The sequence below is a fragment of the Furipterus horrens genome, unplaced genomic scaffold (assembly GCF_987537825.1).
Source record: "Furipterus horrens unplaced genomic scaffold, mFurHor1.1.pri manual_scaffold_2, whole genome shotgun sequence".
Lineage (NCBI taxonomy): Eukaryota > Metazoa > Chordata > Mammalia > Chiroptera > Furipteridae > Furipterus > Furipterus horrens.
The window spans coordinates 138,734,150-138,752,645 of NW_028327172.1; the positions used below are offsets into that span (position 1 = coordinate 138,734,150).

General features: G+C 40.8%; 1 long non-coding RNA gene across 1 annotated transcript; it reads right to left on the bottom strand.

Annotated features, from left to right (window-relative positions):
• Nucleotides 1-10,457: 10,457 nt before the first annotated feature.
• On the bottom strand, nucleotides 10,458-16,222 carry LOC150019583 (uncharacterized). The gene is made up of 4 exons (XR_016509270.1): nucleotides 16,155-16,222; nucleotides 14,545-14,647; nucleotides 11,873-11,918; nucleotides 10,458-10,719 (listed from the first exon to the last, which is right to left on the bottom strand). It is a non-coding gene; the product is annotated as an uncharacterized LOC150019583 (long non-coding RNA).
• Between the last annotated feature and the right edge of the window lie 2,274 nt (nucleotides 16,223-18,496).

Genomic DNA, 18,496 nt, shown 5'->3' on the forward strand with positions numbered 1-18,496 from the left:
TATTGAGAGTCTGCTGTATACAGCCTCTGCTCTAGGCTCTGGGTACATATCAGTTCACCCTTCAGCCTCAGAGCAGGTGGGCCACATTTGCTCCCCCATGTCTGGGGTGTGGTTCTGAAGCATGCTTGGGGCAGGACCAGAGAAAATCAGCAAAGCTTCTGGCCTGCAGGGGCTCAGCAAGGAGCTCCTTGCACTGGTCATCTCTTCCTCTCTGAACCCGGAAAGGATCCAGCATGCTCAGAGACCTCGGAAGAACTCCAGTCTGTAACAGTCCAAGACACCCTCTCTTGGGACACCCTGCAAGTGCAGGCTTTTCTAACAGCCCTCATGTAGAGCACCTAATGCTTTGCTGTTTGAGCCTTGTGGCAGCCCTAGTCTTTCCCTGCCCTCCTTTTCTACATGGGCACATTAAGGTAGGGTGAGCAGAATATTACAAAGGAAGCCTGAAGTAAAGCACAGATATTCTGATGCTAGACCTCTGGAGGGCCTCTGCCAGCTCTGCTGGAATTTTCAGACTTTTGCTCAAAGAAGTCTGACTATGAACTAGCTGTGTTAATATTTACACAGCTTGAGTTCAAAAACATGGACAGAACTGACTTCTGCACAAACAGTGAGATGACTGGGCAAATAGGTGTTTCTCGAAGGGATTGAACAGGGCTCCTTGGGCTATGGGAGCTCAGTGTGTGTGTTTACAGGTGTTACCTGGCTGGACTTTGTGGAGCATGGGATGGATCATGGTTTTCCAGGTGAATCTATGAGTTTAGGGCAGCTGTAAAAGAAAAACAGACTTTGTTTCAAATCCCAGCTCAGCTTGGTGAGTTTGTGCAACTTACCACACCCTTTGGGACCTCAGTTTTCCCCGCCATGAAAGGGAATGATAATACTGCATCACCAGAGGTGTCTGCGAAAGTGGGTGTCTAAAAGCCCTTGCCCAGCTGGCGAGCCCCAGGCCTTCAGTCAGAGGCTGTGATTATTCAAGTCAGCATTCTACTCTTCCCACTTCCACTAACCCCTTGAACTTTCTTCCTTCCTCTTTTGTAAATTTGCTTTGAATTATAATGAGGGATGGAATATCTGTCCACCAAGTACAGGGGCAAGACGACAGCACAGCTCTGATGGGCTTAGATCTGGCCAGGTCTGGAGAGAGTTCCACAGAGGTGACCCAGTCCCCTGTTGGAATGTGTGTTTGTGTGGCGGAGGAGGATGCTCAGGGGCTGAGAATGATTTATTATTTGTCCTCAAAAGCAAATGATAATGAGTTTAAAGGCCATTAAGGCTCTTGAAGAATTAATTGGTGTGGCCTTACAGAATCTGGCTGCTCCTACTATATGAGCTGCTGCTGAGAGAAAATTAACGGTGATTGTGGGGAAAAACATGGCACAATTCCACCTGGCCCTGCCACTCTTCTGGCCGCCATGGCTGAACTCCTCGTTGGACAAGTGTGCCCCTCCAGCCCTAGGTGCATGGCAGCCACAGCCATCGTGAACGAACAAGCCCACGAAGGCAGGCATGCTCTCCTGAGCTTGAAGGAGTGCTTTGTGACCCAAGAGCACCCAATGTTGCACTTTCCTATGTTTCCTTATTTATTCACCAAACAGTTTGTGATACTTTGTGCTAGGCCCTGGGCTAGATGTAGAGGAACCAAGGTGAATAATGTGAAACTGCATCACAGAGCACAGGCCTTGGGCTCGCACAAAACCCTAATTTTGCCTCTTCCTAGCTGGCTTTTCAGATATGTTGCCTGCCCAATCTAGACCGTAATTTTGCCACCTGTGAAATGAGGCCAAAATTACCTCCTGAGGGGATGTGCAGCTTTTTGCCTAGTGACTGGCACATTCTAGATGCCCCCCACCCCCAAATGACAGCTGTTGTCACTATCATTACTATTATAACCTTTTCCCATTTGTGAAATTACTGCTGAATTAAAGACGTTCCTCACAGTTGTCCGTTTTGCTAGTTTTGGGGGTTGAAGACTAGTTTCTGGGGCCTATATAGCTTTTTGTGAAATCTCTCTGGGGGGCTGAGGCCTGGTCCTAGTTGCTCTGATTTTAATATCTTTATGCTTTATTTGTGCGTGGCTGTGGCTTCTGTGCTCCTTCATGGAAAGGATTGTTCAGGGTTTTTTTTTTTTTTTTTTTTTTCTTGCTTTGTGGCTTCCTAACTTGGTGACCATTTAATTTGAACTTAAGGTCCAGATGTGTAACCATAGCAAGAGTTCCATCCCTGTGTGTATATATGGGACTATGCCAATATTGGTTTTTCTTCTTTGTTCAAAGTTCGGACTAATAATGATAATAATAACAATGGTTGCCATTTAGTGAACTCTGTGTGAAGTAAATACCAATTCTCAAAGCAATTTATGCGTAAGGGCTTCCGCGTTCTCATTTTTTTCAGATGAGGGAAGGTTACATGACTTGCCCAAGTCACCAACCACTAAGCGCTAAAGCTGGGATTTAGTCTGCCAGGTTTTGAGGTGTGCTCTTCATAGCCAGGCTCTGCTTCCTCTGGAGTTAAATAATCCTCAGCAAAATATGTCATCATTGCAAGTAGAGCCTTTTGCATCTCCCAAACCACAGAACAGGTGTTTGGTATCCCTTGATGTCAGTATTCCCAAAATATTTCCCCCATTTGGTATTCCCTGAGCTCACTGGGCTCTCCTTGTGTCTTGCAAGACTCCACAGACCCCAAAAGCTGCTTCCCTAAAGACTCCAGTAGGATTCTGAGACAGTATCCTTTGGTCTTGAGGACTTGCAGCATTTTGAGGGCAGCACACTTGCTGCAGGCCAGCCTCAGTGTGGAGCAGGGTCTTGGAGACAAAAGCTGAGCCACTGGGAAACAAGTGCAAACGGCTTTTTCGTGCTGAGGAAACCCAAGGCCAGGGCCTTTGACATCATTGGGGGATGTACATGCATGTGGGCAGCTGAATTTCATCCCATGGGAGGAGATAGGTACCATTAATAACTGGAAAATTTGGAAAGTCACCAGCTAGTTAGTGGGTGGCCTCCTCATTTGGGTTCCTTGAAATCACTATCTCCTATACTGCGTTGGAATCTGCCTGCCAACATGAATGCTTTCTCTCCAAATGATGTTAGCTTTTCTGTTTCTGGCTGGGAGGTTAGGTGGTATAAGAATTAAATATGATAGTATGTGCAACACATTTAAAATGGTGTTTTATTGTATTATAGTAAGCACTCAATAAATGTTAGTTATAACCATTGTAATTGGCCTTATTAAGCCCTGGCTGGTTTGGCTCAGTGGATTGAGCGTCGGCCTGCGAGCTAAGTGTCGCTGGTTCGATCTTCCAGTCAGGGCACATCAGAGAAGGAAAACTCTGACTCCAAAAAACCTCCGCTGCCTTGCAGCATACCTCTTCAGGGGAAAGGCTAAGGGAGTAAACCCCGACAGAAAATCCGGAGCCGGAGTCCCTAAGGCGGTTTGACGTTGCAGTCAACACCGGCAACTCCTGCGGCGCACCTGAAGCCAAGCTGTATTGACTCCGTCTTTCCCTTGGACCCTTCAGCTGCGAAGAGAGGGGGGGTCTGCTGCATGGGCAACAGCAGACCCTCCATATCACCCTGCCCAGGCTCTGTAGCTTCAGCTTCACTGGAGAGGACACTCCAGCGTCATCGCAAGATGTCGATTCAACACGGGAGGAGACAGATACCGTGTCACTCCCGAGTCGGACTGCACAGCCATTCTCGGCGGTGCAGATAGACTCTTAAGAAGCTACACCATCGTCTCTCGAGACGGACGGCTGCCGACGACGACGACGACATTCTATAGTATGAAACTTCCTATAAAGAAAATAAGAACACCACTGTTAATTTTCTCCAACTAAGCAGTGCTTAATTTTTTATAATAACTGTGCATCAATCGCTTGTGATAGCTATAGTTATCATATGTAGTATGGTTACCGGACCCTGGTTCTTCTCACCTATGCAGTAAAGAATTATAGATCAGCGAGCCTGGAAGTGTGCATGCAAAGTTTATCAGTGAATGGGAAAGCCAAAGCAAGGGTGGCCAAAACAAGGGTGGCCAAAGGCGGGTGACTAGCACCCATGTGACCAGAGCCCAGGTGGCCAGGTGGGATGAGGGTGAGGGAATTACAGATTGATTGATGGGTAAAGATGGTGCCAGCTTCCCCCAGGGAGATGTGACTACCCAAATGTAGGTATGAGTGGGAGTCTGTTAGTCCCAAACCTTATCTCGCTGCAGACTTTATTTGTTCATTTTGCATACGTGACAGAAGGCAGGCAGTTAACTGAATTCTTGTATGGGCTTTTTCTCTGGACACCGTAGACCCCTCCCCTCCCCACTTCCAGGCCTTGGGATGACTACCTGTCTCAAGGTTTTTCTTTTCCCAGCTAGTGGAGATGATACGCACAGACTTTCAAGGGCTCCCCGTGCACTCTCATAGTTTACTTCTGTAGTTTGGAATGCCTGGCAGCCTTATCGGACCAGGCTCACGACTACTGGTCAACGGGTGAGACATGTCTCCCTCTGCTTCTTGCCTCCTCTATTAAGTTCTTTGTTAGACTGCGATGGTGAGAGTCCTGCCTTTACTTCCCCTCTGCTACTCATTTTATTTGCTCCCAATTTTTTCTTAATTTCTTATTATGCTAAAAATATAGCTCACTATTAAAGGCATTTGTTGACAGGACAAGGCAAAAAGTCAAACATAATTGTCTACAAAATGTACATAAGTTATCCATGGATATTCCATCTCAATACATATGGAAAAAGAAAACTGGTCTTCTCTGTTGACCTGCTGCTCTTCCCTGTTCATCTGATAAAGTCCTAGTCTTCCTGTCCAATTAAAATACTAGTGCACAATCTGCAAACCTATGAATCATCTTAAGATTTCTCTCTCCCTGCTAACTTTTTAAATTCAGTCATCATTAAATCATATTAACTAGACCTCTTCTGTCTCTGCTTTACTTTGCCACTGCTTCTGCCCTAGTCAATCATAGGCTCTTAAGAGATGGCTTTCAAAGGGAAAAAAACACTACCAACTATTACTGCTATTTCTTAAATGAATAAGATTTTTTAAGGGAAATAAATAAAAAACATGTAGGCCTAGAAACAGAGCACATTTTAAGTGGAATAAATGAAGCTTCCTGACTTTTTTATTTCAACAGGGATAGGTGAAAATTTCATAAAGAACTGATGGTAGCTGAAAAAACAATCTACCCACTTTTTAAAAACCCTAATTCCCCATTATGCACTTAAAGTGTATGGGACATATTATGCATTAATAGAAAAGAATAAAGAATGATAATTATAAATTCCTAGTGGACTCTGGTCCCTAGTAAGCACTGAATAAAGTATAGTAAGTAATACAAATGACAATAACAACATCCTCTTGAAGGGCAGGGACTGTGTTTTTAAAATATTTGTATTTTGCAACATCAGAGTAACACTTAGCACCTAAGGCACTTGAGAGTTAAATGGCACACCATTAAGCAGACAAATGAATAAATGAACTTTGAAAATTTCTTTGAAAAGTACGTTTAAGAAAACCACAGAAATAAACCAAGGACAGCTCTATCATATTATGAATGCCTTAAATATCAAAACTCTATTTCATCTTTGTGTTTCTTATAACTCGCAAAACAACCTACGCAAGTCCTTTGATAAAGGTCTACTAAGTCAAAGGCGTCCTCATACAGCTCAGGCTGCGCGATGCACTAGGTGTCACATCCAGCTAGCACACCAGCGATTTTTGTTACTGTGAAACATTTTTATACTTTTATTAAAAATGTGTTGGCTTTGGGCTATTGAATATTTATTTTGATTATCTTTTGACCAATGGCAACAGAGAATCTTGTTCTAAAGAAATTACAGTATCGTGACAATTATCCAGCAAACAGAAGGAAACATCTTGTTCTAATTAAGTCAAAATATCCCATTCTGTTTTGACCTATGAGAAAGGAAGTTGTTAACAGTGAGACCTTGTTCATATAACAACATATAGAATAACTTACGCTTCTCAACAAGGCATTGCTTTTCTGACTTATCTATCAGTAGATATCTTTAAAAAACAATCTCATTGGGAATGCTGCACACTGGCTAAGTTTTGTAGTTCTTACCGCTTGCCATTTGTTCATGGCACTAGGAAGGTATTGTTGAGTTCCCAGTTTTAGTTACTTTTTTTAGTCAGACAAATCAGGATATAATAACAAGTATTTACTTACTAAATATAATCCATTTGTTGTAAAAACTAAACAAAAGAACCATTTTTATAACAAGTACAATTTGTTATTATGTGATTATAGAGGAAACATACAACATCCTAACTTTAAAATCTTTTTTCGTTTTTACATAAAGATATAATATGAAATTTTAGGCGTCGTGACTAAAGAAATGAAATTCTTTTCAGACAATACTGTCCCAGATTTTAAATTACCTACAATAAACTGTTTAAGCAGTACTGAATACTATTCTATTAAGAAAGAAATTATAAAAGAAAAACTGTACGTGAGATTTACACATTTTTTTTCACCGCTCTTTCTTATCAAAACTTCTTTACTCTTACTTATCAATGGCGGGACTGCCAAAAGTAATTCACTATTAGATGTCTTACCAAGACTTTTGCTACTTTCGAAACCCGTTTTAGATCTCCTTTCTTCTGTATTTTCAGAAGTTAGTTGATGATTGCTGTGCATAAAATTGGTGATAAATAATATGACTACCGTAATACTGATATCAAAAATATTTTTCAAATATATTAAATTCTTAAGAGTATTTCAGATAATATCTTGAGCTAATATCAAGACTTTATACCATACATTTCAAATTTGTAAATTCTACAAACTTTTTATTAAGGAAAATAAAAACATGAAACAGTCATGACTTGATGGCAATACACTTCTGTAAATTAATTAGAGTTAGCTTGACATAATGGCAAGTGTCTTAAACTCAGAAGTCCTAGGTCTGTAGCCAATAGCTATTTGTTCTAAAACAGTACTTCTCTTTGGCTCAAAATCCTCCTCTGCAATATAAGAATCTCACTGCCTTATTCTACAAGGTTGTTAGGATGATTGACTAAATGAGATAATACACCAAGAAGAGATGCTTAGGGAAACAGCATAGTAAAAGTAAAATCTGTTCATGAACTTTATTTGTTGAACCTACTATGAAATCGCAAATCAACCCCAAAGTGGGTTTTTCATAGTTTCTAACATTTAACTGTTGCAGTTTCCAGAAAATAGAATTAAGTTAGTTATTAGCTGCTCCTTCTTTGTGGCTTGTAATTCAGGGCATCTCAGCAATTATATAACTTGCAATGAAATTTATTTAGAAATATATTACTTCATTAAGTCAGATAACATAATATTCCCCTCTTATTGTAGCTAATCATACAAATGGCAGAAAATTAATAGAAGTCAGGACCCGGCCTGGACTACTAGCATCCTTCTCCACCTGCTCAGACTCTGAACCAGCAGATCTTTATGAGAATGATGCTTAATCTCCCGGTTTATTCCCAATAGACTTGGAAGATAAAATCCTACTTGTCAATCATGGATACTGATGAGTCAGGGATAGGGCTTTAGCAATTCTAATACCCAATAACCTACTTTGACTTAAGAGCTTTCTGTTTACTGACTTCCACATGAGGCATAATTAAAATATTTTGATACGTGAGGTAAATTCAAGCAGTTGGGAGAGTTTCATTGTTATGGAAAACAGATCACTTGAGCGGTCAACCTTAACTATAGAATCTCAGGCAAGTTGATCATCCATTTGTCTATTGCCTTTCCCAGTAAAAATTCTCTAAGGAGTGGTTTACACTTATTTACTACAATCTGACTTCCATGGCAACTATTTTTAGAAACTGCTTATTTTAAGGGTCACTTGTTTTTTTTTTAAGTATATTTTATTGATTATGCTATTACAGTTGTCCCAATTTTTTCCTCTTTCCCCGCCTCTGCCTGGTACCCCCTTCCCTCCAGCAATCCCTTCCTTAGTTCATGTCCATGAGTCATGCATATAAGTTCTTTGGCTTCTCCATTTCCTTTACTATTCTTAACGTCCCTGTCTTATTTTTTACCTACCAGTTACACTTCTTAATCCCTGAATCTTTTCTCCATTATCCCCCTTCTCCCACCCTGCTGATAACCCTCTTCCCTGTCTGGGCACACCTGTTACATTGTAAAGGGAGCCTTAGGTTTTGTCAGTGCAGGATGGCCGGTTTCATCATTTGTGGTGCTGCATGCGGGGGAGGGGTCAGAGAGGGAATAATGCAACTGGCGCCCCTCTAGCTGTTGCCCTGGTGGTGGTGCCCAGATGGGTGGGTTTGCATATGTTCTAGGACTGTGGGGGGGGGGGGGTCCTCTAAATGGACTCTCCTGAGAGATAGGCAGTTTCTTCTGTTGCCCAACCCCAACTGATTTTAACAGCCAGAAGCTACGACGCTTTATTTTCCCAGTACTGGAACCTGAGGCTGCGTTGTCTGGCCTGGGTCTGGAATTGCTTCCGAGTTGTTCCTCTGGGCTTTTATCTGCCACATATGTATGTGGGACCGCCCATTACACTGGCTGCCATCAAATTACATCCTCTCCAAATTGGCTCCCCATCGCCGCTCCTCCTGCCTTCCTGGATGAATACAGTAGTCCCTCTCTATATGGCAGTTCACTGTATCACGGGATTTTAAAAAACATTATATTTAATTATTTATCACGGATTTTTGGCTATATCCCAGGATTTTGTGGTGCTGTATACGTATGCTGTTAAAGTTACATAGGTTTAAGAGTGTAGAATATGTTTAAGAACGTAAGTAGTGTTTATAAAAGTGTGGAAAAGTTTAATATAGGAGTGAGAAAGGTTAATAAGGGACTAGGAACGGTTTATAAGTGTGTGGGAAGGGTTTATAAAGCCTTAAAATGCATAAAAATGCTAAAATAAATGTAAGGTTCCTACTTCACAGATTTTCACCTATTGCGGGGGGGGGGGGGTTGAGAATGTAATACCCACGATAAGTGAGGAAATACTGTATTTCTTTAAACCCTTGATTGTCGGACTTCCATACAGTTTGATTTTCTGGCAGTTATGGTTGGTTTTTGTTTTGAAGTTAATCGTGATCCTTCTTATGCTGTTCGAGGAGGCAAAGCATGTCTACCTATGCCTCCAACTTGGGTGGAAGTATGTAAGAATCACTTGTTATCTTAAATTTTCAACACTGATATAGCTGCAAATCCTCTTGTCTTAGCCTGTACACTACATAGGCTGCTTTATTTCCAGAAAATATAACCATTTCTCATATTCCTTCACCCAGAAATAAAAAAAATTATGGATTTCAACATCTATCATCCCGATCTCTAACTGACCACCAGTTAGTGAATCAGTCTTCTCAAATGTTGGTGTAATTGTTACAGGGTGGGAAAAGGGAACCCCAAAATGTCAGTGATGGGACTCAGTGGAGCACAGCCATTTTTCCTAAGAAGGCCTTTGCAAATCTATGGTTGGTAGCAAGTGCCTTAACTATGCAAATGGCTTTGGTTCTTCCAAAGCGTCAAGGAGATGGGAGGGGTTTTGGCCATAGAAAGGTAACGAAAGAGCTTACAGGGCCTACCCAAGGTTCTGGGAATGGTCAGAACCAATTACCATGCCCACTGCGTCATAGTCAGGGATTTAAAAATCAGGAGGCAGCCATCAAGCAGGGTAATGCCATGCAGTTTGTAAGGAGGTAGGAGAGAACCATGTGCTTTTGAAAGGGCATGGAGCCAGACAGTCTAAAAGAAGGAAAGGGGGCCATGTGACCTGGGCTTATAAGAAAGCCAGCCTGCTGCCGCTTTAAGTGTGCTGACTTCAGTGGACTCCAAGCTGCCAAGAACTCTGCCCTGCAGACCTGGACTTTCTGAACTTTTCTGGACTTTCCCATGATCCAGTGCAACACGGCACATGTTTTCCTGGACTATTATAAGGAGGCTGAAGACATCCTGTACTACTATATGGAGGCTGGTGACATCATACCCCAGATCCTGAAGGATAGAGTGGACAGATTAGGAATGGGGAACTTCTTGGCATGTTTTTCGCTGATAGCCTTTTGGGGAGCAAGGAAAACGCTGGGTCCCGTGGGAGAACAGGGCTCTGAGAAGTAATGCTCACAGCCCTCCCCAGGTTGGAATATTGTAAATAAAGACCTGCTTTCCTCATCATTAATTGTTGAGTCTTATACCAAGGTGCCACGTGATTCAAACCCCCTTTTGCTCGGTAATATAATCACAGGTTCTCTTGATGCCGATTTTTCATTTTCATTTTCATTTTTCTTTACCTCCTTCATTTGCAACCCATGACCACTGCTTTTAAAAAATTCATTAAAGCAGCCAATGTTTTCTAGTAATTGTGCTGATAAAGAATTTAAAAATACTGTGAAATTCCAAGTGTCCCTGAACACATCTCATTCTAGGATTCAGCCAAAATGTTAGGCTTGTGCGAAGAAGACGGTAGGAGACATGTAAACCAACTCAAAGCCTTTATTGGGGAGGTCTGAGCAGGCCTGGCTGAGTCTGGAGTGACTGCAGCCACATAGTATGTGTTTAATGGAAAATAATTAGAATATTATGTAAATAGTCCAGTAAATAATTATCTTTCAGATCATATATTTTTTCTTTAACATTTGTGTATATTCTTGGGATGTTTTCAGAAGTAGATTTTCATATGTATCTGCCTGACCTATAGGATAAGCTGTGCAGGCTTCAGATTCAAATTCCGCAGCACCTGGAAAAAGAATTAAAGGATTATATTCTTTATCTAGAATACAAATAAGTATAAGTGTTAAGAAGAATGAAAACATTTATATATGACTACAATACACACACAAGATTACTATGAAATATAATTTGTCCATGGTTGCCGACTGTATTCATTGCTATTGTGGCTAAGTATCAGAGCTTCTGGTTTTTTTGTTCTTCATTCATTTAATCAACAACCATGCACTGAGTATGACAAGCACTGGAGTTACAAGGTGGAGATGACACAGTCCACCCCTGAACAATCATATATTATAAACTCAAAAGACAGATGAATGTGCAATTTCCACTCAGAGTCATATATAAGATGACAAATATTAAGGGCACTACTGGAGCACACAGAAGGGACATCCAAGTTTTGTGTCAATATTGTCAGCTATTTGATGAAGGTGATATATATATATCTGTAAGTGGGTAGCTGAAGAATTAGGAAAGAGTGTGCCAGAGAAACAAATGAAGCAGATGCGCAGGCTATAGGTGAGGGAGAACACTTGTGGAATTAGAAATAGTCTAGTTTGGCTAGATGCTAGAGCAAAGGGGCAGAGAAGGGTAAGTGGTATTTTGAAATAAGTCTGAATTATTTGGCAAGAACTAAATGGATTTCTGTGTTTTTATTCCATGCAAAGGAATCTGGAGTTTTTCCTGAGGGTCAAGGGTAAACCAATGACAAAGTCGATGACTGGAGATTTAAATGTTGCCCCTCAGCGACAGCTGTATGAACTGTAACTGCTTGACTAAGCATTACTAGATGAGTCAGGTTATTGGGCCTTATATCTCTAGCAAAAACATGAGAGGTGGATGAAGCCCACTTTTCTGACAAGAGGTTCAGTGTGCAGGTTGACAGACCCATAGGCATGGCAGAGGAAAGGAAGGGGACAGCCAGAAACTAAAAGAGATACATGGACTTTTGAGATTTTAAAAAAGCTATGAAATGTGATAAATGAATGCAAATAAGTGTATTCTTCCTTGTGAATGTTTATGCTTTCACATTTTTCAATCGCTATGTATAAGAAAATACTTAATACAGTATGGGTTACTCAAACATGTAAATGGATGCCATTTGCTATTTATTTCAGAAATCAATAATATCAAAATTTAATTAATAAAATATGGCAACATACCTTCTTCTAGTTCTCTAGTTAGAATTTTTTCAAACTCCTGCCGCATCTGAAATAAGTCAAGTATAATTTATAACAATGAAGTTAAACAAGAGACATTATTATAAGAATGACATATAGCTTATGAAATGTGAGCTTTAAATAATTTTATTTAATTTCTATCTATTTTTAAAAGGTTTCATTTATTTATTTTTAGACAAAGGGGAAGGGAGGAAGAGAAACATCAATGTGAGAGAGAAACATCAATCAAGTGCCTCTCACACGCACCCTGACCAGGGATGGAACCCACAACCCAGGCATGTGCCTGAACTGGAAATTCAACCAGTGAACTTTCAGTTTGTGAGAGACGACACCCAACCAGCTGAGCCAGGGCTAAATAATAATTTTAGAGACTAGCCCTAACTTGGGGATTGCGTAAATAAATAAATAAACAATCACATAAGTAAAATCAATTCCCACTAACTTTTATGAATATGTAAATGCTACTTAGATTAATCTGATAAAAGGTACAGTTGATATTGGTCTATTGAGTAAACATGACTTTAGGAAAGTGATGTTTGATCCCATTGGTACAACAAAGTTTAAACAGGTGAAGTCATATTTTACAAGGAATGCATTATTTTGCAATTGTTAGGAAAACTGCCCTTTGTAAAAGTTTAATCAGGGACTCTGCTCAAGATGGCAATATAAGTAAATGCAGTACTCACATCCTTCCACCACCACATCAAAATTGCCACTAAACTACAGAACAACCATCATTCAGAACCACCTGAAATATAGCTGAATAAAAGTCCTGCAACAAGGGATTTAAAGAAGCAGCCACATTGAGGCTGGCAGGAGGGGCAGAGATGCAGAACGGGCTGGTCCCACACCCATGTATGGTGGATAAATATCGGGAAGGATATCTTGGCTGCAGATATCCTGAGAAGCGAGGTGGGTCCTAGCCCCACACCAGGGCCCCTAGACCAGTGTTCCCGTGCCAGGAAGAAAAGTCCCCATAACTTCTGGCTGTAAAAGTCAGTGGGGATTGAGGCTGAGTGAGATGGAGGGCTTCTGAGTCCCAGGCATTTTTCTTAACTGTCCCACACACAGACTTCCTTGGACTCACTCCCTTTGAGCCCCAGTACTGGGCAGCAGCTTAAGACACAAGAGACACCCAGGGAGGAACTGAATTGCCTGGCATCTGGGTAAGAGCTGGGTGGGGGGCAGTTTTCTGCCAGACAAAAGTGCTAGCAGAGGCCATTGTTCTTTTCTGAGACCCTGACCCACTACAGAGAGGACAGGTGGGCACCATATCTGAGTCTCCATCAATCAGACAGACTCACACCGTTTGCCCTGTCCTGGTTATTCCCTGAGACCCCACTCCACCCAACCAGTGGGCCCACCTAAGCTGTTTATAGTGGCTTTTTAAAAAATATGAATGGCCTGTCTTGGCTCATGCTTCAGACTTTCCTAAAATATCTCAAACAAGCAGCAGCTGGCCTCAGTATGCCCTGTACCTATCACTAAGTGGCCTCAACCTAGCACTAGCAGCAGCTGGCCTTGGTTGGCATCTTGTCCTTACCTAAGCACCCTGAAGCCCAGCATAAATAGATGGCTTTTTACAGATTTATTTGTAGCTCATGCCAGTTGGCCCTGGCAGAACACAGGTGGCAGCTGACCCTGAACCTTCCAAGAGGCCCCAGAGCCCGCGCTCCCGTTGGATATATCCAGACCACACTGAAGCAACCACCCGACCACTCAACATGTGAAACACTGAAGGGGCAGACTCAACTGGCACCAGACCCCAATGAAGTAAGTCCTGCTCTGTGGGGTGGGCCGCTGCACAGCTGATCCTCCACAGTGGTTGGTGGTCACAGCCAGTCCTTGCAGCCAATGGGCCTGAGAGTAAATATCTTCCATTGATGTGCCAACACCAATCAAGGCTCAACTATAAAAGGAGGGAGTATAGAGCCCACACAAGTGGCACGCCTGGAGTGCCAAGCTTGTGTGATCAGGGAGGTTGTGTCACTGGACCCTACAGAACACCTACTACATAAGGCTACTCTACCAAGCCTGAGAGATGTAGCAGCTCTCCCTAATTCATAGAAACAAACATAAGGAGGCTGCCAAAATGAGGAGACAAAGAAACATGTACCAAATGAAAGAACAAAGCAAAACTCCAGAAAAACAACTAAACAAATGAGACAAGAAATCTACTAGACGCAGACTTCAAACACAGGTTATAAGGATGCTCAGTGAACATAGTGAGAACTTCAATAGCATAAAAAAGGACATGGAAATCATAAAAAAGAACCAGACTGAAATGAAGAATAATTTGCAGAGAGTTGACTCAACAGGACAGTGGATGAAGCTGAGAATCAAATCAGCAAAAGATACCCAATCAGAACAGCAAATGAAAAAATAATCCAAACAAATGAAGATAGTATAAGGAGCCTCTGGGACAACTTTAAGCATACAAACATTCACAGCACGGGGTTGCTGGAAGGAGAAGAGACAGAGCAAGAAATTGAAAACCTATTTGAAAAATGACAGAGACTTCCAAAACTTGGTGAAGGAAATGGACGTACAGTCCAAGAAGCACAGAGTCCCAAATAAGATAAACCCAAAGAGACCAACACCAAAGGTTAAAGACAAAAAGAGAATCTTAAAACCAGCAAGAGAAAAGTAGTTACCTATAAAGGAGTTCCCATAATACTGTCAGCTGATTTATCAACAGAAACTTTTCAGGCCAGAAGGGATTGGCAAGAAATATTCAAAGTGATGAAAAGCAAGGACCTATAACACATGTGAAATGTGCAAGAGTCTTGTTAGATTCAGTGCCAAGGTTTTTATGGCACACTAATCACACAGGCATCTTCCCCATAGCATGTGCCAAAATACATGATTCCCAGAAGGAAAGGAAGTGTTCAGCATGAACCCCACTGTTTGTACAAACAGTTTGGGTATAGTGAGCCATTCTTATCAGTTAGGGAATGATGGGAACCCTCCCCAGATTCAGGTTTCCAGACACCAACCAAGGCCAGATATTGAAGCAGGACTTTCTAAGGATAGCAGCCTTAGGCCTGCTGTATGAAATTGTTCTGCACAGCAGCTATAGCCCTGACTTAATTTCTGGCGTTGTCTTAAAATTTATCTAACACAGATTTAAAGAACACAGATTGAGGAACTATTATGTCATGCACTGTGTTAGGAACACAAACACTGACAAACACTTGAACATAAAAAAACTTTAAACCAGAGAAATCTCATCTGTTATGAAATTGTCTGAAATAAATTTTTAAGTTTTCAGTTCTAAGAAGAAGATCTAATGAATATCCGTTCAATGATATCTGTATTTTATAATATCATTAAGTAACACAATTGAAAGAAATTATAAATTACTTCTGAGGTATTGGACAAACATTAACTAAAATGTGAAAAGTCAAGGTAAAAATTAGCAAAACAGATATGTAGTAGTCTACAGTACAATGGAATCAAGTGGGCAATGCTAAACTTCATGTAATGGTAAGAGAGGCAACAAATTAAATATCATGAAAGACGAGAAAATATGCTTCAATAACCAGTGCAACTAAAGTCACAGACTTAGGTGATATGTTATTATAATTATTGTCTTTAAAGTTAGAATAACAATGCTGGGTAAGAAATTCACAGTATAAACAGTCCAAAATGTTAAATAAAGCTTGTATAAATAAAAATAGCAATTAAGAATATTCTCTCACGTAAGTTGACCAAAATTTTAACTTAAAAATAGAAATTAATCCATTTAGTGTTACAAGATTATTTAATTCATAAAAAGGATTTATCTCAGTTTCATTTAAACAATAAATATCCAATATGCTTAAGTACTTGAATATCAATCATTCACTTATTCTTAAGCGTGGAAAAATCAGGGTGCAGCAAAACTTAAATTGTTATGAAGCGTCACCAAACTAAAACCCATTACAAAGTAAAGCAAAGCATCTCCCAGTATACCATAAGTTATTAGGCAGTAATATTTAATTTCTAAAATTGAAATTATATGTAGCTTTTAAAAAATTTTTAAATGTGTCAGTTTAGTTACATTTGTTGAGTAAAGTTAATGATAGGCATCTCTTTAAAATGAGAGATCTGGGGACTTAAAAACGATTGTAGAATTTATGTCTCCTTTCTATATTAGCACAAATCATTAAGGCCTTTACTCAGTGTGCATTAGTCAATTAAACAACTTGGAATTTCACCAAATTAAACACTAAAATTATATCAGAAATCTGAAGCCCAAGGGAAAAAAGATAATATAACTAACATTGGCCAAGTAAGTCTCCATGCTATTATTTGAAGTCCGCGGCCTTAAAGTAGGAATCAAGTTTTCTTTTGGAGTGTAATTTCCATAGAGTACAGAACTATTACTAAGATTTCCAACATAAGGCGTCTCCAGGACTAGCCTTGTATTAGGAGTGTTGAGTAAAAATCTGTTCTGCTCATGGGTCATGCATATAAGTTCTTTGGCTTCTCCATTTCCTTTACTATTCTTAACGTCCCTGTCTTATTTTTTACCTACCAGTTACACTTCTTAATCCCTGAATCTTTTCTCCATTATCCCCCTTCTCCCACCCTGCTGATAACCCTCTTCCCTGTCTGGGCACACCTGTTACATTGTAAAGGGAGCCTTAGGTTTTGTCAGTGCAGGATGGCCGGTTTCATCATTTGTGGTGCTGCATGCGGGGGAGGGGTCAGAGAGGGAATAATGCAACTGGCGCCCCTCTAGCTGTTGCCCTGGTGGTGGTGCCCAGATGGGTGGGTTTGCATATGTTCTAGGACTGTGGGGGGGTCCTCTAAATGGACTCTCCTGAGAGACAGGCAGTTTCTTCTGTTGCCCAACCCCGACTGATTTTAACAGCCAGAAGCTACGAGGCTTTATTTTCCCAGTACTGGAACCTGAGGCTGCGTTGTCTGGCCTGGGTCTGGAATTGTCTTAGCCTCTCCCCATATCTAATCTGACAAGAACCCATGAACTGAGGGAAAGAGAGCCAACATTAAGGGGTATATACCAGGTACTGCGTGAGTTGCTTTTCTGACATCTGTCACTTGATTCTGCTAACACTACAAGAGAGGACCTATGACCCTCACTATCCCAGTGAAAGAATAAGTTCATTTAGGCTTCTAGTAGGAAACAGATGACATATTCAAATTGGGTAATTTAAGGAAAGTTCAATAAAATCTGACTATTTACAAAGATGCAAGAAGGCTGTAAGAAAAACCACAAGGCATCTACAATACCTTGAGGCTAGTAACATGCCCAGTTACCCCCACTAAAGTAGCAAAAGAAGGGAGAGTTGCAGGAAGCAGGAGAGAGACAGGCTGTGTGGAAAGAACTTTATAGGAGCTATGACTTAGTCAGAGGGGACACAGCCAGCTCAAGGTGACCTTGCAAAGAGGGAGCTGGAGTGCTAAATGTCTTGCCCTCACAATCTACACTCCCTTCAGTCTCTGACCAATGTTCCCCACTGGCCAAATACAATTAGAAGCCAAGGCCAAGAGACCCCGGTGGCTGTGTTTCATACAGGTTGGCTTCCTGGAGTACAGAGCAGAAAGACATCAAGAACTGGAGGCGCAAAGGGATAATATCTAATAAAATCCTCTTCCCCTCTAAGTAGGCAAGATTCTTAAACAGTTATTCTTCTCTTGAAGCTTCTTTAATGCTGTCATAAGTACAAACTACTTGTCTAGTATGCTCATGTAATATCCTGGATCCCTTCCAAATTCTGACTGTGTATTTAATGTTCAAATAATCTTTATTCTAACACTGAAAACCTATTAGAAAGCTCTAATGTTGCCATCTGGGATAATTTTAGATTTCAACAGGTTTTCACAAAGAATGTAAGCAAACCAATTGCTTAAGTTGGAAGAAATGTCAATGCTAGTAAAGATTGATTTTCTATACTTCCTCTCTCTAATTAGTTGCTTTGGACATCAATGAGTTGCACAAAAAAGAGCCACAATGATTTGTCTGATTAAGTAGCTCCAGCAAACCAGAAAGGCCAGAGCATAGCATTGTTAGCTCTTTGACGGGCTATGTATGTGAAGCCATGCTGAGCTGAAGAAACACTGAGATGCTCAAGGGGATAACAGAATAAAAGCAGATAACAGGAGGAGGGCCTTCAAAGGAAGACTTGATTTAAACCAGTGGTCTAGAAAAGCCAAGGAGCATATTCATCAGTGTAGAAGAAAAACACTGCTAATTGGATACTTGCTACCATGTGACAGGCACTATGCTAAGTGCTTTCACATCATATTTCATGCAATCTGCAGGACAGCCCAGTGAGATATTTTTATTTGGAGCATTGTACGTGTGAGCAAAGTAATTTGCCTAAGGCACTACAAAACAAAATCAGAAAATCCAATAAAGAGGCATAGTTTTCAAAAGGTTTTACATCTGTTGTGACCTCAGACACAATCCCATCATTTCACCATTTTCAATCATTGCTTGTGTCTTCAAGAAAAGTGGTAAGACACAAATGATAACTTATTCTGCCTATTTATTGCATCAATCTGGAAGAACAGAATTTCTTCTGAAACCAGCTCCTTTTGGAAAATATTTTAAATGATTATCACAGCACTTGGAAGCATTCCTGAGGAAGAGTTAGC